The 20,130-nt window shown below is 44.2% G+C and overlaps 1 long non-coding RNA gene across 1 annotated transcript in view; it reads left to right on the top strand.

Moving 5' to 3' along the window:
- The first annotated feature begins 16,860 nt into the window (after positions 1 to 16,860).
- The window catches only part of LOC139022872 (uncharacterized), a 3,381-nt gene continuing 111 nt past the window's right edge, over positions 16,861 to 20,130 (top strand). Inside the window, exon 1 of the long non-coding RNA XR_011473938.1 lies at positions 16,861 to 17,288. This is a non-coding gene — a long non-coding RNA (uncharacterized lncRNA). The remainder of the gene's footprint in view (positions 17,289 to 20,130) is intronic.

The raw sequence follows: 20,130 nt of genomic DNA on the forward strand, positions 1-20,130 counted from the left end.
TTTTACCAGATCTAATGTGTTATATTCTCCTACATTAATTTCACATTTCCACAAACTTCAAAGTGTTTCCTTTCAAATGGTATCAAGAATATGCATATCCTTGCTTCAGGTCGTGAGCTACAGGCAGTAAGTTTTGGTTAAGTCATTTTAGGCAAAAATTGAAAAAAAGGGTCAATAGGGTCAAGAATTTCAATAGGGTCTGCCTCTAGCAGATACATTCTCACACCACAGACGCTGTGAGACATATCAGATGAGACAGGATGTCAGGATGTGGAAAGGTGTCAGAGAGGATGGTGCATTACTGCCACAAACAGCACGTGTGGTAAAATGACATTTAGAATTYGAAGCTACTAGCTAGCGGCACAGACAAAAGAGGTTAGTTATCAGTATCTTTTCTAGCAAGCTAGCTAGCGCTACTAGCTAGCCGGTAGACAGACACATGCACAAATAGTGTTCTACCTGTGCAGTGTACAGTGTACCTTTGCCCTTCCAGTCGGTGGAGGTATAATTTCCTCAAAAATGTATCTTTTTTTTAATGTACATTTTTGGACGTTGCTCTGTACCCACTACCCGCAAATCGTCATTAAATTCTCATCTATACTTCAGAACCAAAAAAGTTGCGTGTCTTGATCATTGGCGAACAAATGGAGGGCACACATATCCAGATTTGTGACCCGAAATAACTATTTTCCTCCAATTTTGCCTGGCAAAAAATAGTAGGCCTACATTTATATTATCCATATAAAATACAGTTTAGCAATCTAGGTAACACTTTTAACACTTTGTAATTACACTGTAACAAGTATCGTATTTAACTGTAATGACTCATAGCTACAATGTAATAACAACATGTACCTGGTAGTATTTGCGGTCTGTAATTACAGAAGTGTAACAACAAATACYTGTTACCATGCTTGTTACAAATGGGCAGTTTTCCACTAAATTCACCAACTTAGTGTTTCGCTTCTTCTCAGCTGCATCCGATACATTAACAACTGTGACAAAGGTTTTGATCCCTTGTGGATGTKCTGGGTGTMTGAGAGATTATAGTCTATGCTCAATAGGTTCTTATTACTTAACCATGAATGTGCACTAAAATGAAGTGTATCTTGAGGGGTACTTACTTGTAACTAATGTGTGCTCATACAGTACATTACCCATCCTGACAACCTGGCCCTCATTTTAAACCATGTGGAAGTGAAATCCAAGTGGGAGAATAAACACACTAGTACACCACAGAGTACATGAAATATCTGCATAAGTACAATGTACTGTAGGTGTTACACAGGATTTGGCTAGTTAGAGTGACGTTTATCTTGAGGGGCACTTACTTGTAATTATAGTGTAMCGATAGCCAGTGGTGAAAAAAGTACCCAATTGTCATATTTGAGTAAAAGTAAAGATACCTTAATAGAAAATGACTAAAGTAAAAGTGTAAGTCACCCAGTAAAATACTCCTTGAGTAAAAGTCTGAAAGTACTTGGTTATATTAAGTATAAAAAGTATAAATCATTTCACATTCCTTATATTAAGCAAACTAGACAGCACAAATCAAAAATATGAATAATATTATAGATAACCTGGGGCACACTCAGACATCATTTACAAACAAAGCATTTGTGCTTAGTGTGTCCGCCAGACAAGAGGCAGTTGGGATGACCAGGGATGTTCTCTTGATAAGTGTGTGAATTGGACCATTTTCCTGTCCTGCTAAGCATTCGAAATGTAATGAGTACTTAGGGAAACAATACATGTACTATGCTTTGAAATAGTGGCTTATTCCTCATCTKGGATGACACTTCTATTAGACCTGTTTTTGTAAACTCAACCAAGTTAACCCAGATGGTATGCTTTATTTTGGGGGCAAGTGCTAGCAACAACATTGGTAGGAGATATATTTTGAACAGTGCACATTCATGGTTAAGTAATTCGAGCCTATTCAGCATAGGCTRTAATCTCTCAGACACCCAGCACATCCACAACCCAACCTTGTCACAGTTAATGAAGGAGATGCAGCGGAGAAGTAACAAAAAAATAAGTTGGTGAATTTTGTGGAAACCTGCCCATTTGTAACAAGCATAGTAACAAGCATTCGTTGTTACACTTCTGTAATTACAGACTGCAATTGCTACCAGTTACATGTTATTACACTGTAACTATGAGTTATTACAGTTAATTAATATACTTGTTACAGTGTAATTACACATGTAAGTATTACCGCAATCCAGTGGTGGGCCGTCAGGGCCTGCAAAGCCTTCTCTGCTGGCCTAAACATCATCAGAATAAATATATATTTTTTTAAATATATTTTCCCACAAATATGTATTAAATTATTCCCCAGAGTAAGAGTTATACTCTTCATTTCATAGCTTTCCTCTTGGTTGCACTGCTTCCAGCCCCAGGTTGAGATTTGGAGGGCTGGTCTTTATGTTAGATCTTTTATCCAATCATATTCAGCCATCATGTGTTGCCAGGGGTCTAAAATCTGCCCTCAGGCCTTCAGAATCAACAGTGCGGGCGCTTGTAGCTTATAGGGAATGGAAATGAAAATTTAGTGTCAACCAATCAGCTTTAGAGTTGGCTATTGTACGCCTGCTAGCTGGCTCCAGTGTTACAAGGACCAGCTTAGCAGGCGTAGTGCGTGCACGTCTTTTGATTGGATTACCAATATTGAGAGGCAGGTCCTATGGGCAGGTCTATGCAGATCTAGGAACTGAATTTGAATAACGAATTAATCACGCGTACTAAGCTGTTTTTTCAACCCACAATGGCGGAAGGAGGAGGATATCGATTTGGTCGAGGATATAATTATAACGCCATTCTCAAGACGAATTTTCAAAGAAAGTTAGACATTGTAAGGAGAGGTCGCCCGACGCCACAAAGCCTGTCACAGGCGGGAAAGCCACTTTCAAAGTTTCAACTACGAGGCTGTCAATGGTACTACGGCTCCGAGAAGCACTGCAAACTGTACTGCTGGAATGCCTATTATTTGCAAGTGATCGATTTGGTGTTTGGAGCCACACTGGCTTTGCAAACTTGAGTTGTCTAACCAAGGCAGCAACGAGACTCAAAGTACGGCTGGGCACTTACAGCAATTGTGCTTTTTGAAAACTTTTGGGGACACGGAGTGGATCTAACAGCTCAAAACAAGCGCACAGGGAACGGAGTGCTACATGAAAAGGTGAAGGAATATTGAAAAGCTCATTGATTGTGTCATGTTTTTGGGTAAACACTGTTTACCCAAAAATGTCAATTTGTCAATTTCAAGGTGACAAGCGCTGGTGTATAACTGCGTTTCTGTCTAAATGTATGTGTCTTGAGCCGTGGCATCATATGATGGTAATAAGAGGTGGATTAATTCGGGCGGGACTGTGTAGTACCTCATGAAGGCCAGGCCAGGCCACAGCCTGCCAACTGCGATGGAGTCAATCAAGCTACTGAGCTTATCGTGCAACAGAACGAGGTAACGCTGGGTCATTTGATTATCATTTTCATATTTAGATAGGCCTAGTTTGGATTGCTGAGGTGTATACCAGTATGTGTCAAGATAGCAGGCCTGTACATCGCCCAATTCAGTATTAGTGGGTGAAGATGTACTATTCTGGCAAATTTTTACAAATTTTAATGAGGAAAAAGGGCTGACTCGGCTGGCAACTTAGCATCTGGCAGGCAGGCTGCCCTCGCAGAAGGGATTGACATGGTGCACGACAGACATGATTTGCAGGCGGCTGCCCCTGCCAGAGTGGATGACGTTGGTGGAGACAGATCATGGAATTTTCCAGGTCAGGTGGCTGCCTCCAGAGTGATGACTGGTTGAGAAAGAAATGCTTCAGGCGGCTGCCTCCAGAGTGATGATGGGTGAGACAGTCATCTTTCCAGGCGGGGCGCTGCCTCCAGGTGTATGTTACATGGGTGCGAAGAATGCTTCAGGCAGGTGTGTGCTGCCCTCCAGAGTGGATGAATGGTGCGAGACGATCAGTTGCTTTCCAGGCAGGCTGCCCTCCAGAGTGATGACATGGTGCAGACAGATCATGCTTTCCAACCGATCCGGCAACCTCTGCAACAGGTAGGCCGTATGATTCTGCTTTGGGCTCCAGAGAAGTGAGATTATATATCCCTAGTTGATATTGGCTACTAACATGACTTCAGCTCCAAATGCAGGTGTAAAACGCAGTTTATTTATGTAGCCTATCTTGCGTTTTCCAAATATATCATAGCTGTAATGATTTGCGCAGCGATTGTGCGTGCACACGTCCATCTGCGTGCACGGGGGTCACAAGTTTTGTACCACTCCTTTTTGGGGGTTACGAATCAAACATTTTGAAAACCACTGGGGTACATGCTAGTGGTAACAAATGGCATTGCTTTGGTGTCACGTATACTCCCTCTCCGGCCTCTAGGTCATCAGGCTGCTGATTATCCCGCACATCTGTCACCATCGTCTCGTGCACCTGCGCCTCATTACACTCACCTGGACTCCATCACCTCCTTGATTATCTTCTCTATATCTGTCACTCCCCTTCGGTTTTTCCTCAGGTGTTATTGACTCTGTTTCCTGTCGGTGCGTTGTTTGTGTTTCGTGTTTATTGTTTGGTGTATTCATTAAAACACTCACTCCCTGAACCTGCTTCCCGACTCTCACCGCACTCGTTACAGAATAACACCTCTCCTAAGGGAAGCATCAAGGAGTGGTTTTTTGTGTGTCTCAGTGTAAATGACGTCGGGTCTGGGAGCCACTACAGGGCCTCATGCCTCAGCCGGATCGCCAGGCTCCCCTGCCTCAGCTGGCTCATCTGACTTTCATGCCGGATTGCCAGGCTCCCCTGCTTCCACCTGCTCGTCAGGTTCTCATGCCTCAGCCGGATCGCCAGGCTSCCCTGCCTCAGCCGGATYGCCAGGCTCCCCTGCCTCAGCCGGTCTGTCAGGTTCCCGAGCCCCAGCCGACTCGACAGGTTCTCGCGCACCTGCCGGCTCGCAGGTTCCTGAGCCTCAGTCGGTGTGACAGGTTCTCGCGCTTCAGCAGGGGTGACCGGTCCGCTCCTGATCCCCGGGTTCGTCCCCTTTGTCAGCGTCTTGCGGCGGGAGCCGCACGTCGGGGAGGGCCTCTCGGTCATCAGGCTGCTGATTATCCCGCACACCTGTCACCATCGTCAAGCACACCACACCTATATCTGTCACTCACCTTGTGTAACGTCTCGTCGGAAGGCATGGACCAAAGCGCAGCGGTGTTCATGATATTTTATTTCTCAAAAAACACTCGAACAAAATAACAAAGTGAAAAACCGAAACAGTTCTATCAGGTGCAGACACTAAACAGAAAATAACTATCCACAAAACACAACGGAAAAGGACAATTTATATATGATCCCCAATCAGAGACAAAGATAGACAGCCTGCCTCTGATTGGGAACCACACAAACATAGAAAATAAAGAAACTAGAATCCCACCCTAGTCACCACCCTGGCCTAACCAAAATAGAGAAAAAAGCCTCATCTATGGGGCCAAGGCGTGATACCTTGGTTCTTCTCCTCAAACAGGAGTCGTTCTTGGGGGATCTTTTTGTGTTTTTTTTTTTCACCTTTTTTGTCGCATTTGGCCTCTGTTTTTTTGTCTTCGTGTTTGTTTGTTTATTCATTAAACACTCACTCCCTGTACTGTGCTTCCCAACTCTCATTGCACTCGTTACATTTGGTTGAGAATATAACGGATAGGCTACAGTATTTCTTACAAATCTTCTGTTTTGACTGGAATTGTGTTCGTCATTGTTACTAACTACACCCAACGTTTACCATACACCTTAGCAAATACATTTAAACTCACGTTTTTCACAATTCCTGACATTTAACTCAGAGTGACAAATCCCTGTCTTAGGTCAGTTAGGATCACCACTTTATTTTAAGAATGTCAAATGTCAGAATAATAGTAGAGAGAATGATTTATTTCAGCTTTTATTTCTTTCATCACATTCCCAGTGGGCCAGAAGTTTACATACACTCAATTAGTATTTGGTAGCATTGCCTTTAATTGTTTAACTTGGGTCAAACGTTTCGGGTAGCCTTCCACAAAGCTTCCCATAATAAGTTGGATAAATTTTGGCCAATTCCTCCTGACAGAGCTGCGTGTAATTGAGTCAGGTTTTAGGCCTCCTTGCTCGCACACGCTTTTCAGTTTTGCCCACACATTTTCTATAGGATTGAGTCAGGGCTTTGTGTTGGCCACTCCAATACCTTGACTTTGTCCTTAAGCCATTTTGCCACAACTTTGGAAGTATGCTTGTGGTCCATTGTCCATTTGGAAGACCCATTTGCGACCAAGCTTTAACTTCCTGACTGATGTCTTGAGATGTTGCTTCAATATATCCACATAATTGTTCCCTTCAGATGCCATCTATTTTGCGAAGTGCACCAGTCCCTCCGCAGCAAAGCACCCCCACAACCTGATGCTGCCACCCCCTTGCTTCACGGTTGAGATGGTGTTCTTCGGCTTGCAAGCCCTCCCCTTTTCCTCCAAGCATAACGAGTGGTCATTATGGCCAAACAGTTCTATTTTTGTTTCATCCGACACAGAGGACATTTTCTCCAAAAAGTATTGATCTTTGTCCCATGTGCAGTTGCCAAACCATAGTCTGGCTTTTTATTGTGGTTTTGGAGCAGTGGCTTCTTCCTTGCTGACTGGCCTTTCAGGTTATGTGATATAAGAACTGGTTTTACTGTGGAATACATACTTTTTGTTACCTGTTTTCCTCCAGCATCTTCACAAGTCCTTTGCTGTTGTTCTGGGATATATTTGCACTTTTCGCACCAAAGTGCCTTCATCTCTAGGAGACAGAACTCGTCTCCTTCCTGAACGGTATGACGGCTGCGTGGTCCCATGGTGTTAATACTTGCGTACTATTGTTGTACAGATGAACGTGGTACTTCAGGCGTTTAGAAATTGCTCCCAATGATGAACCAGACTTGTGGAAGTCTACCATTTTTTTCCTGAGGTCTTGGCTGATTTCTTTTGATTTCCCATGATGTCAAGCAAAGAGGCACTAGTTTGAAGGTAGGCAGTGAAATACATCCACAGGTACACCTCCAATTGACTCAAATGATGTCAATTAGCCTATCAGAAGCTTCTAAAGCCATGACATAATTTTCTGGATTTTCCAAGCTGTTTAAAGGCCACAGTCAACTTAGTGTATGTAAACTTCTGACCCACTGGAATTGTGATACCGTGAAATAATCTGTCTGTAAACAATTTTTGGAAAAATGACTTGTGTCATGCACAAAGTAGATGTCCTAACCGACTTGCAAAACTATAGTTTGTTAACAAGAAATTTGTAGAGTGGTTGAAAAACGAGTTTTAATGACTCCAACCTAAGTGTATGTCAACTTCCGACTTCAACTGTATGTGCGTTGCACACTGACGCCCTGGAACACATCGCAAGTTCAGAACATACCAACTGAGACACAAAAATACCATCTGCGATGCATGCGCTTTGTGATTCGCAGACCAGGCGGCTTCAGCGAGCATAATCTGCAGCTGGATACTTCTCAAGAATTTTGCTAGAACTGTCTGGGAGTGGTCTGAATGGGAGGGGAAAACTGAAAACTAGCTGTTATTGGCAGAGAGGTTTAGAACTCTCTTTGTTATTGGTCTATTAACCAATTTACCGCATGGTGATGTGACCATGGAAAGGCGAAACTTCCGTCCATGCAAACCTGCTGATTAGAAGGTCCTGTGTAGATAGTATTTACATCCAGCAACTATCAGGAAATAACACTGATAAAAATACACTTTTTTTTTTTTACAGTGCTAGTTTCATCAGCTGTTGTACAATATGATATAAAAAACAGGCACTTTTTTTTTTGATTGCACTGTGCCTTTAACAAACAAACAGCTCCTTCTCATAAAGTCTGTTTGGGTGCCGTCAATTGGAATTGACCTACTTAGAAATAAACTTGGTTTAATGTCCAGCCTCATCAGGCTTATTATCTGACACTAAGCATTCAAACGAATAAGGCTTGGCTGCTCTTCAAGGGACGGACCACTCTCTCATGTCCTAATAGTTACAGCGTAAACACACTTGGATTTTAGGATCAAAAGATGATCCACTGAATGAAGCCCAGTTGAGTGGTTCCCATGGCATATCAAGTTATCTGACTACCGAGCAGCAAGCAATGTAACCACCGACATCCAATCACATTCATGACATGAGAATGCTAAACAACACAAGACAACAGATGAAATGCTTCACAGCCTTGGATCATTTCCATCCTTTCAACTGAATGCCACATGTTTCTTCTTATTYAACTTGCAAATGTTCCCCAGCTCAGTTGCAAATTTGCCCACAATTRTTGGAAGTCTATTTTCAAACATTCTTCAAGGAAAATGACAAAATCCGCTGGCTGTCACAGTAAGTCTAGCTAAAAGATGACATTTAGCACATCGACGTGTAAGAATAGTAGTGTATTTCTCTCACATGCATGTGATTAAGGAATGAAACTTATAGAGATGCCAAATATACAATTATCCTCCTATTCTGATTGCACTCTTCTTTCTCATACTGCCTGAGAGGCTGCTTTCTGGGCCTGACTGCTACACTAAGTATAAGCTATTAGGTCATTTTGTTTCTGGGAGTTATAGTATGATGTTAGTTATAGTATAGTTAGTGTGATCTCATGGCTGCAGTGCAAACACATCAAAATAAATGGTACTGGACATTACAGGCACATCAGAATGAATTATAAAAAATGGTTCTGATTATGTGCAGTACACATAACCCTGAAGCATATAGGATGCTGAAGGCCCATTGCAATGGATATTTTTTAATTTTTAAAACATTTAACCTGGAAAATTAGTTAAGAACAAATTCTTATTTACCATGACGGCCTACCCCGGCTAAACCCTGACGACGCTGGACCAATAGTGCGCTGCCCTATCGAACTCCCAATCACGGCCGGATGTGATGCAGCCTGGATTCAAACCAGGGACTGTAGTGATGCCTCTCGCACTGAGATGCAGTGCCTTAGACAACTGCGCCACTCGGGAGATATGTGTAAGACTAATAACAACCACCCCTCTGATTTATTCAGATTTTCCCAGGTGAATGATGAGATTCCTCTTTGTCGCTGGGAGTTATAGTATCTGACCTTTTATATTGTACTTTTAAGCCAACAAAACCTTGTGACACACAGAATTCCGTTTGGATTCAAGGACACGGTGATTATGCATACAGGATGCTATTCTATACTTCATTTTGTTTTTAAGCATGAACACTGACCCACATGTGAGCACAGGGAGGATTATCAGACATCATACTATAAAAAAAAAACGATGGAGGGCTTTGAAATGAATGCCCCTAAAAAGACAACAGATCTCATGTCTCAGTCAAGCATGGTACAACGATCCCTGATAATGCCTAGACACAATACACAGCCTATCCTCTTCATGCCTCTTGGCACATAAGGTCTCAGAAACCGTCACACTTAGAAAACATATAAGTAACAAATTATCATTCCTGCAGGATAAAATGGTTGATTATTTTTCTCAAACAAATCCATTAAAATAGGGCCCCCACTTTACAGGAGTTTATCAAAGTGTCTATCCATCAGCTTCTTCCATCTTATCTAAGCCACAGCTCCTCCCTCACCTGGTGGATTGGTTGGGGTGGGGACGACTGATGGATGTGCTGACACACCATTATAACCTGGGTGGAGAACAACAAATACAGGCCATTGATTTATAGTGATGCTGCAGTTAGATCAGGCCAGCTGCCCAGCTGCATCCATTTGTAATGGGAGAGCCTGCCGAGCTGCTGGGACAGAAATCCAGTTAGTAATGGTAATGACATACTGTAAGAGACTCCCAGACGCTGTCACTGTTCTGGTGGAAAACCAGGAGTACAGTTTGGTCTGGAGATGGCCTTTCTATGAAACACATCCTTGTTGATTCCTAGCATGAGCTGTAGCTCAGAGGCCATATGTGTCAGAGTACGAGTGCTGATTGAAAAAGTTATATTTTCCCAAGTAAGCAGCTGACAAAAATGTGTTTACACACAGCAGTATGTCACCTAAGATGTTGTTTTGACTAGACAACAACTGTGCAGAATTAAGCCATGCTATTTTCTCTACTGTCTCTTCATTTTGTCTCTCAAATAAAGTACATTTGTAGACAGGCATTTTAGAAAAACAGATTGTTTAACTGTACTAGCTCTGTCTCCTTGGGAATGACCTTTCTGTCATTTAGAGTACATGGTGAAAGGTGGATGGATTGAGAGATGAAGGCCTACTCATGGCAGATACCCACTGGCAGAGGTGTCCCAGAGTTCTCAATGGGTCMATTCTATTCTGACAGAGCTTGGGACAGAGAGGATAAGTGAAAAGACAGACTCTTAGCCTGGATTGACTTTGTTCTGAAACATCTCCTTTTTCTATTAGTCAGAGAACAGGGACCTTTAGCTCTGCCTGGGTGAAATGCCAAAAAGCACTTACTGTATGATTCCCAAAATGTAGAGGAGCTTTCAGCGACCAGGTCAACTGGGTTCCATAACACAAACATACAGTATTATGTCAATGGATTACCTATTGGACAAAGAAAATGGTCAGAATAGAAAAAGAACATCATTCAAACCAGTGTATGATAGGTAATGTACAGCAAAAAAGAACATAATTCATGTCCCTAACTTGCTGGTACAGATGTAGCATCTTAATTTGAGCCAGTTTGTTACAGCAGGACAATAATCCTGCAGCAACAGGAAATGTGAATTATTATGTGTATTATAATTAATGGACATGTTTATGAGGGTAGATACATTTTTCATTGGCAAAACTGTCTGAATTTTGAAAGTGGAAATTACAAACTTTCGAAGCCKTTTTAAAACTCAAATACACTACAAGTTTGCATTTCCTGCTGGGCAGGAAAATTCTCAGCAACAAAAGAGTGATCAAATTAAGATCTTACATCTGTAGGTAATGGCTACAGTATGAGAACTGTTTTGGATATCGTTTCCAATTGATGGCCAAGTAGAACATATGCAGCGCACATCACACACAGTAATATCCCTTAACAACCATGACCAGACCCTATTTCCCTTCCCCCTTTCACACCAGTAATATCCCTTAACAACCATGACCAGACCCTATTTCCCTTCCCCACCTTCACACACGTATATCCCTTAACAACCATGACCAGACCCTATTTCCCTTCCCACCTCACACAGAATATCCTTAACAACCATGACCAGACCCTATTTCCCTTCCCCACCTCACACAGTAATATCCCTTAACAACCATGACCAGACCCTATTTCCCTTCCCCACCTCACACAGTAATATCCCTTAACAACCATGACCAGACCCTATTTCCCTTCCCCACCTCACACAGTAATATCCCTTAACAACCATGACCAGACCCTATTTCCCTTCCCCACCTCACACAGTAATATCCCTAACAACCATGACCAGACCCTATTTCCCTTCCCACCTCACCAGTAATATCCTTTAAAAACCATGACCAGACCCTATTTCCCTTCCCCACCCACACAGTAATATCCTTAACAACCATGACCAGACCTATTTCCTTCCCCACCTCACAGTAATATCCCTTAACAAACCATACCAGACCCTATTTCCCTTCCCCACCTCACAGTAATATCCTTAACAACCATGACCAGACCCTATTTCCCTTCCCCACCTCACAGTAATATCCTTTAACAACCATGACCAGACCCTATTTCCCTTCCCCACCTCACAGTAATATCCTTAAAACCATGACCAGACCCTATTTCCCTTCCCCACCTCACACAGTAATATCCCTTAACAACCATGACCAGACCCTATTTCCCTTCCCCACCTCACACAGTAATATCCTTAAAAACCATGACCAACCCTATTTCCCTTCCCCCCTCACAGTAATATCCCTTAACAACCATGACCAGACCCTATTTCCCTTCCCCCCTCACACAGTAATATCCCTTAACAACCATGACCAGACCCTATTTCCCTTCCCCACCTCACACAGTATATCCCTTAACAACCATGACCAGACCCTATTTCCCTTCCCCACCTCACACAGTAGTATCCCTTAACAACCATGACCAGACCCTATTTCCCTTCCCCACCTCACACAGTAGTATCCCTTAACAACCATGACCAGACCCTATTTCCCTTCCCCACCTCACCAGTAATATCCTTTAACAACCATGACCAGACCCTATTTCCCTTCCCCACCTCACACAGTAATATCCTTAACAACCAATGACCAGACCCTATTCCCTTCCCACCCTACCACAGTAATATCCCTTAACAACCATGACCAGACCCTATTTCCCTTCCCCCTCACAGTAATATCCTTAACAACCATGACCAACCCTATTCCCTTCCCCACCCACACAGTAGTATCCCCTTAACAACCATGACCAGACCCTATTTCCCCTTCCCCCCTCACAGTAATATCCCTTAACAACCATGACCAGACCCTATTTCCCTTCCCCCCATCAGTAATATCTTAAACCATGACAGACTATTTCTCCCCCCCTCACTAATATCCCTCTAACACCATGACCAGACCCTATTTCCCTTCCCCCCCTCACAGAATATCCCTTAACAACCATGACCAGACCCTATTTCCTTCCCCCCTCACACAGTAATATCCCTTAACAACCATGACCAGACCCTATTTCCCTTCCCCCCAGGCTCAGTCAGCAGAGTGTGATTCCGATTAGTTCCATAATGGAGCTGGAGCAATGAACACGCTGTAACAACAGGTTCTGGCGCAACTGAGACACGCTGTAAAACAGTTTCTGGCGCAACTGAGACACGCCGTGAACAGGTTCTGGAGCAACTGAGACACGCTGTAACAACAGTTCTGGCGCAACTGTAGACACGCTGTAACAGTTCTGGCACTGAGACACGCTGTAACAACAGGTTCTGGAGCAACTGAGACACGCTGTAACAGGTTCTGGAGCAACTGAGACACGCTGTAGAACTAGGTTCTGGAGCACTGAGACACGCTTGAACAAGGTGTCTGGAGCAACTGAGACACGCTGTAACAGTTCTGGAGCAACTGAGACACCTGTAACAACAGTTCTGAGCAACTGAGACCACTCGTACAACAGGTTTCTGGAGCAACTGAGACACCTGTAACAACAGGTTCTGGAGCAACGAGACACGTGTAACAGGTTGCTGAGCAGACTGAGACACCTGTAACAACAGGTTCTGGAGCAACTGAGACACGCTAATGTAACAGGTTCTGGAGCAACTGAAGACACGCTTTCATGTAACAGTTTTGGAGCAACTGAGACACGCCTTCACGAAACAGGTTCTGGAGCAACTGAGACACCTGTAACAACAGGTTCTGGAGCAACTGAGACACGCTGTAACACAGGTTCTGAGCAACTGAGACCGCTGTACAACAGTTTCTGGAGCAACTGAGACACCCTGTAACACTTCTGGAGCAACTGAGACACGCTGTAACAACAGGTTCTGGAGCAACTGAGACACGCCCTGTAACAGGTTCTGGAGCAACTGAGACACGCTGTAACAGGTTCTGGAGCAACTGAGAACACGCTGTAACAAACAGGTTCGAGGCAACTGAGACACGCTCTGTAACAGGTTCTGGAGCAACTGAGACACGCTGTAACAGGTTCTGGAGCAACGAGACACGCTGTAACAGGTTCTGGAGCAACTGAGACACGCTGTAACAACAGTTCTGGAGCAACTGAGACACGCCTGTAACAGGTTCTGGAGCCAACTGAAACACGCTTAACAGGTTCTGGAGCAACTGAGACACGCTGTAACAGGTTCTGGAGCAACTGAGACACGTCTGTAACAACAGGTTCTGGAGCAACTGAGACCCGCTGTAACAGGTTCTGGAGCAACTGAGACACCGCTGTAACACAGGTTCTGGAGCACTGAGACCGCTGTCAACAGGTTCTGGAGCAACTGAGACGCTGTAACAAAGGTTCTGAGCAACTGAGACACGCTGTAAAACAGGTTCTGGAGGCAACTGAGACACGCTGTAATCAACTAGGCCTGGGCAACTTGAAGCACACGCGTAACAGTTCTGACAAACTGAACTAGCTGTAACGTTCTGGAGCACTAGACACGCTGTATACAGTTCTGAGCGCAACTGAGCTACGCCTGTAACTTAAACAGGTTGCTGAAAGCAACTGAGACCCGCTGTAACAGATTCTGGGAGCAACATGGACACGCTGTAACAATAGGTTTCTGGCTGAGCAGCTTGAGTACAGTTTGGAGGCACGAAATCACGCTGTAACATGGTTTCATGAGAGCAACTGAGACACCGTCCTGTAACAGATGTTTGCGCAAAACTGAGACACGCGGTACAGGTTCTGAGAGCAACTGAGACACCGCTGCCTTTTACTTCTGTAACAGGTCAACTAGTACGTAACAAAACAGTTTAGCAACACACCTTTAACATGGTTCTGGAACGCTAACAATAGTCTGAGAACTCACGCTTAACGCGGAGCACAGCCTGTAACAATAGTTCTGGAGCATCACTGCAGACACGCTGTTAACAGTTCTGGCGAGCACACTGACGACACGCTGTAACAATACGTTCTGCGGCCATCACCTGAGACATCCCTCGACACATTCCTGTACAAACTGAAATCCACGCTGCAACAGTGTTCTGCGAGCAACTGAGAACCCGTACACAGTCGGCATAACACCACATAGTTCTGACACTAGCAGCGTACAAATATCGCGCACGCACCGCTACAGGTCTGTCAACTTGTGACACGCAACAGTTCTGGAGCAAACTGAGACACTGCACGTTCTAAACTGAACACCACAAGGTTCTGGCACGCACACTGAACACGCTGTAACAACAGGTTTGCGCAACGGACACGAAAATTGGAAGCACTGAGATCTGTAACAACAGGTTCTGGCAACTTGAAACACGCTGTAACAGTGTCTGGAAGCACACTGAACACGCTGTAACAAGGTTCGGAGCAAACTGAAACCACGCGTGAACACGGTTCTGGAGCAACTGAGACACGCCTAAAACAGGTTCGGAGCAACTGAGAACACGCATGTAACAACTAGGTTCTGGAGCAACTGAGACACCCTGTGAACAACAGTTCTGGCAGAGACAACTGAGAACTAGCTGTGTAACAGGTTCTGGAGAACATGTAGAACACGCGTGTAACAGTTTGCTGGAGCAACTTGGAGAGAACGCTGAACAGTTCTGGACGCAACTGAGACACCGCTTGTAAACAGGTTCTGGAGCACTGAGACACGCTGTAACAAGGTTCTGGAGCAAACGAGACACGCTTGTAAAACAGGTTCTGGAGCAAAACTGAGACACGCTGTAGACAGGTTTCTGGAGCAACTGAGACACGCCGTTAACAACAGTTCTGGAGCAACTGAGACACGCTCGTGTAACAACAGGTTCTGCAGCAACTGAGACACGCTGTAACAAGTTGCTGAAGCAACTAGAGACGACTGTACACAGTTCTAGAGAAGCAACTGAGACCACTGCTTGTAAACAGGTTCTAGCACTGAAACGCTGGAAATTCTGAGCACCGAGACACGCCGCTTTACAACAGTTCTGGAGCATACTGAGACACCTGTAACAACAGGTTCTGGAGCAACTGAGACACGCTGTAACAACAGGTTCTGGAGCAACTGAGACACGCTGTAACAACAGGTTCTGGAAAAGTCAGTCACAACCACAAATGAGATTTGGAAATAAGATGTCACAAAAATACAGACACTTAAAACTGCAAGCCATGAACTTTTATTTTCATCATTATCCCTTTTTGTTTGTTTAATATACTTGAAAGAAGAGGAGGGGGTTAAATTCTCATTGGAAGACAGGAGGGTAAAGATTTACAAATCAATGTCCTCTGTGAACAGAAATGTACAACATTACATAATCATACTAACTGATCAAAAACATAATCATTAAAAATAACTTACAAATTGATGGGGAAAGCGCATTTAAGGCAATCGCTAGTTGGCTGAGTTTGCTCCAAAATAGTGTCAATCATTCTCCTACAGTGTAATGTAAGAGAAGTGGGACATGTACAGGTATGTAATGGGATGCTTTGGGTTCCTAGGCCTCTAAATAGGGCCGGGTGYGGGGGCTAGCGTGGGTGGGTGGGTGAGAGGTTGGACAGGGACATGTAGTTAATATTGCAGGACCAGGACATAGTCAGGGTGAAAGGAGAGAAGCAGAACCAGCAGGTAGACATTTCGTCAACTTTCTCCTATTTCAGTTGGGAGATGGGGGTGGTGGGTTAGGAAGGTTAGAACCAACCCCTGTGGTGTCCATGGTGCTGAAAGGGGTGTTAGTAAAATACAGTAGAGCAAAACGGCATGTCATTGCTGAAAGAGGTACAGTATTCCTTTTCGTTTTACAGTATTCCTGATCGCTTTGCTGAGAAGACAATGACCACAATCAGCCAGAGCTGTTTAGGATGCAGGTAGGTAGCTGGGACGTAGTGTTTACTGTTCATTTAAAGGGAGTGGTAATCGTCATTCAGTATAAACCATGAAACTCCTGCTGGTAGGCTACAATTGACCATCTTGAAAGAGTACAAAAGAGAGGGAATGTGAAAGGAAAAAGGGTGGAGGAGAATATCGATATTCCAATTATTTTAAGTTCAGTACAATTGAGGAAATAAAGTTCATTTGCAGCTGTCACCACAATAAACAGAGTGTTTCATACGTTGGAGTATTTAGAAACGGCTGAGTAGTTCTACTGTTCAAGCTGCAGAGGAGAAAGAGGTCATATTCACAGAAAGAAGAAAAGAGACTACAGGAAATCATCAAGACACATGTACATATCAACAAATCTATATATTACACAGCCATATAGAGGGTCTTTTTTCTCTGTGGAAATCTTGGTACATGGGGATCGACTGGGACTTTTGGTTTATTAAAAAAGGAAAGGAAGTAGAACCAGAGACCTAATTCCATTCTGTCCGCTGGTTTAAAAAATTACAGTTAAAGTCTACAAACAGAAACCTTGGTCTTCTGTTGAAAAGAAGATCTGGTGGGTCAGTGTGTGAGCACATAGTGGATCCTCTCTCCCGTACTTCTCTCTCTCTGCCATCACCTGAGCTGTTTCAGCTGGTCTGAGACCAGAGGTCTCACAGGACATGGGACATGGGGATCCTGGGTGTCCCATGTCCTGTGTCTCCTGGTCACAGAACAGTCAGTCAGTCATCATCAGATCAGTCAGTCACAATCAGAACAGTCCGTCACAATCAGAACAGTCCGTCACAATCAGAACAGTCCGTCACAATCAGAACAGTCAGTCAGTCACCATCAGAACAGGTCAGTGTCTTGTCACCGATTTATCAGATCAGAACAGTTCGATTCAGAAAAGCATGTCCAGATTCCGGTCACCTAAATCAGAACAGTCACAGGTTCGTTCACCTTTCATCAGAAAGCTGATCGGTCAGTCCAACCAGTCAGACACAGCACAGGTCATGCATTCAGAACAGTCTCAGTTCATCCATCAGAACAGATCAGTTTCTTCAGCCATATCAGATATAGCATGTCACCATCAGCAACAGTCAGGTCATCACACCATCAAGACCGCCAGTCAGGTCACATCAGACCAGTCAGTCACGCATCAGAAAACAGTTAGTCATCATCGAAAAGTCAGCATATCACCATCAGATAACAGGTCAGGTCCGTCCACCCATCATGGCATGACGTCAGTCCGTCACGATTATCATCGAAACATGTCAGTCTGTCACGATCAGAAACAGTCAGTCCGTCACTATCGAGAATAGTCAGTCTCACCATCAATTCAGGCAGTCACGCCATGCAGAAAGTAGTCACCTACAGAATAGTCTCGATCAGGTTCACCATCGAGATATTACGTCAGGTTCACTGCTATCAGAACAGTCAGTCCCATCATGAAAAGTCAGTTGTCTGTGCACATGCAGAACAGTCAGTCTGTCACTCTCATCAGAACAGTAAGTTCTCACCATCAGAAAATAGTCGTCCTGTCCACGATCAGAACAGTCTTCACCTGTGAAATCAGAGACAGGTCAGTCGTGTCAGCTCGATGCGAACAGTACCAGTCCGTTCACCATCAGCCATATCTGTCCACCATCTAGAACGGAAACAGTACAGTTCTGTCGACATCTAGAAATGTCAGTCCGTCAACCCTCTCAAAAAGTCAGGTTCTGTCTCCGAGTTCAGATAGAGTCCAGATCAGCCATCAGAAAGTCAGTCTTGCTCTTGGTGTCACAGAATTCAGAAATAGTCAGGATCACCATCAAACAGTCAGTTCATGGTCATCATCAGAAACATTTCATGATCTGTCACCGATCAATTTCAGCAAATAGCTCAGTCGCGTCAACCATCAAATAGTCAGTACACCGGCATCAGAACAGTCAGTCGCTGCACGCAATCGAACAGATCATCCACGATCAGATCAAAAGATAGAGTCAAATACAGAACAGTCAGGTTCGTCTACCATCAGGAAAGGTCAGTCTAGTCACGCATCAGGAAACAGTCAGTCAGTCGCCAGCCATCTTAAAGGGTTAGTCGCCGTCACCATGTCATGAACAGTCGCAGTCCCATCAGAACAGTCAGTGGTCAGTCACTACAGAAGATAGGTCCAGCTCCAGTGTTTTCACCATTCAGAACATGTCAGTACATGCAGAGAACAGTTCAGTTCCGTACCTATATGTCGAGTGGAAATGACAGGTCCAGTCAGGTCACCTCGTATTGTCCGAGTTTCAATGGCCGCCAGTTCTACCATTCAATTTAGAACAGTTTCATACGACCATCTAGAACAGTGCAGTCAGATCAGTTCTAATCCTATCAGATCAGTTCAGCTCTATAGTGGTGCCACCATCTAGATCAGTGGGCGAGGTCACTCTGCAATACAGTCCGAGTCACCTATTCGGAGTCAGTCGGGTCGTCAGAATCAGTATTTAGTCCGTCACATTTAGAACAGTTGCAGAGTCATCCTCAACATTCAGTTATTTCATTCATGTCGCCGGTACCATTGTCAGAATTCATCAGCTCCAACAGCTGCAAACAGCGCACAATTAGATTCATGTCTTCGGTCACCCCTGTGAAGGGGTGCATTCACATAGAGCATCGATCAGGTTTATTATAGAGAGAGAGTGGGAGAGAGTTGGAAAGGAACTGTGGTCTGGTGAGGGTTGCTGTGTTGTTTATGTATGCCTACAGCAGTCCTTTCCTGTCCTCGTTACTGTGTTGTATGTCTGGGGGGTAGTCTGGGGCTTAGTCGGTAGGGTACTCTGGGGGGTATCTGGGGTAGTTCTGGGGGTTAGCCGGTATTGGATAGTCAGGGTGTAGATCTTTGAGTAAGATGGATGGTGTGCGTCTCCCCGCGCTGGCATTGCAGAGATAACGATCTCTTAGACTTTGGTTTCGCTTTATTGTCTTAGAAAAGTGGGTTGAATGTGGTGCATGCGTGTGTGTTTCCAGTAGTTGTGTTATCCAGCGTGTAACAGTGTATATGACTGTTTTACACGTGTTGTGTGTGTGCGTGTGTTTTTCTCCGACTGAAGGGTTCTGTTTCGCAGTTATCCGCCGACTGAGTTGAAGAGAAGTTCCATGGTCCAAGTTCAGTCCCCAGTGCAGCTACATTATGTTATATCTCCCAGAGTGAGGTCCAAATCAACAGGTGGAATTACCGCCATGTCCCGACAACAACAGTTCCATACTCCACTCACTGTTTACAGGCAATATGAGGTCACAAGGTGACTCTCTTCTCCTCAAAGTAAAACCCACCTGTCAGTCCACGAAACACAACAATCTCCAGGTTTCCACGCTGTCTGCAAACAGAGAAGAACAATGAGGAACAACGTAGAAGAGTGTGAGAAATCCAACCAATGGTTTGTGTGTACATTACAAGCATTTATCCATGTACGGAGGAACTGATGAGAAGCGGGATCCGAGCGGCCGCAGACAACAAAGCTTATACTGCCAAGGAAACACAAGTCCCCAGTCTGAACAACGGTTAGCACTAAATAATGCTCTTCTTCAATAACCTGTGAAGGAAAAATGGGTTGGCTTTCAGATGGAAAGGAAAAAGTAGTTACGTTACATATAGCCTGATTCCCCTAAACAATGGAAACTGTCAATGAAATCCAACTGTGGAAAGACCACCGTTGGCTACAGCAAA

The sequence above is a fragment of the Salvelinus sp. IW2-2015 genome, linkage group LG23, assembly GCF_002910315.2.
Source record: "Salvelinus sp. IW2-2015 linkage group LG23, ASM291031v2, whole genome shotgun sequence".
Classification (NCBI taxonomy): domain Eukaryota; kingdom Metazoa; phylum Chordata; class Actinopteri; order Salmoniformes; family Salmonidae; genus Salvelinus; species Salvelinus sp. IW2-2015.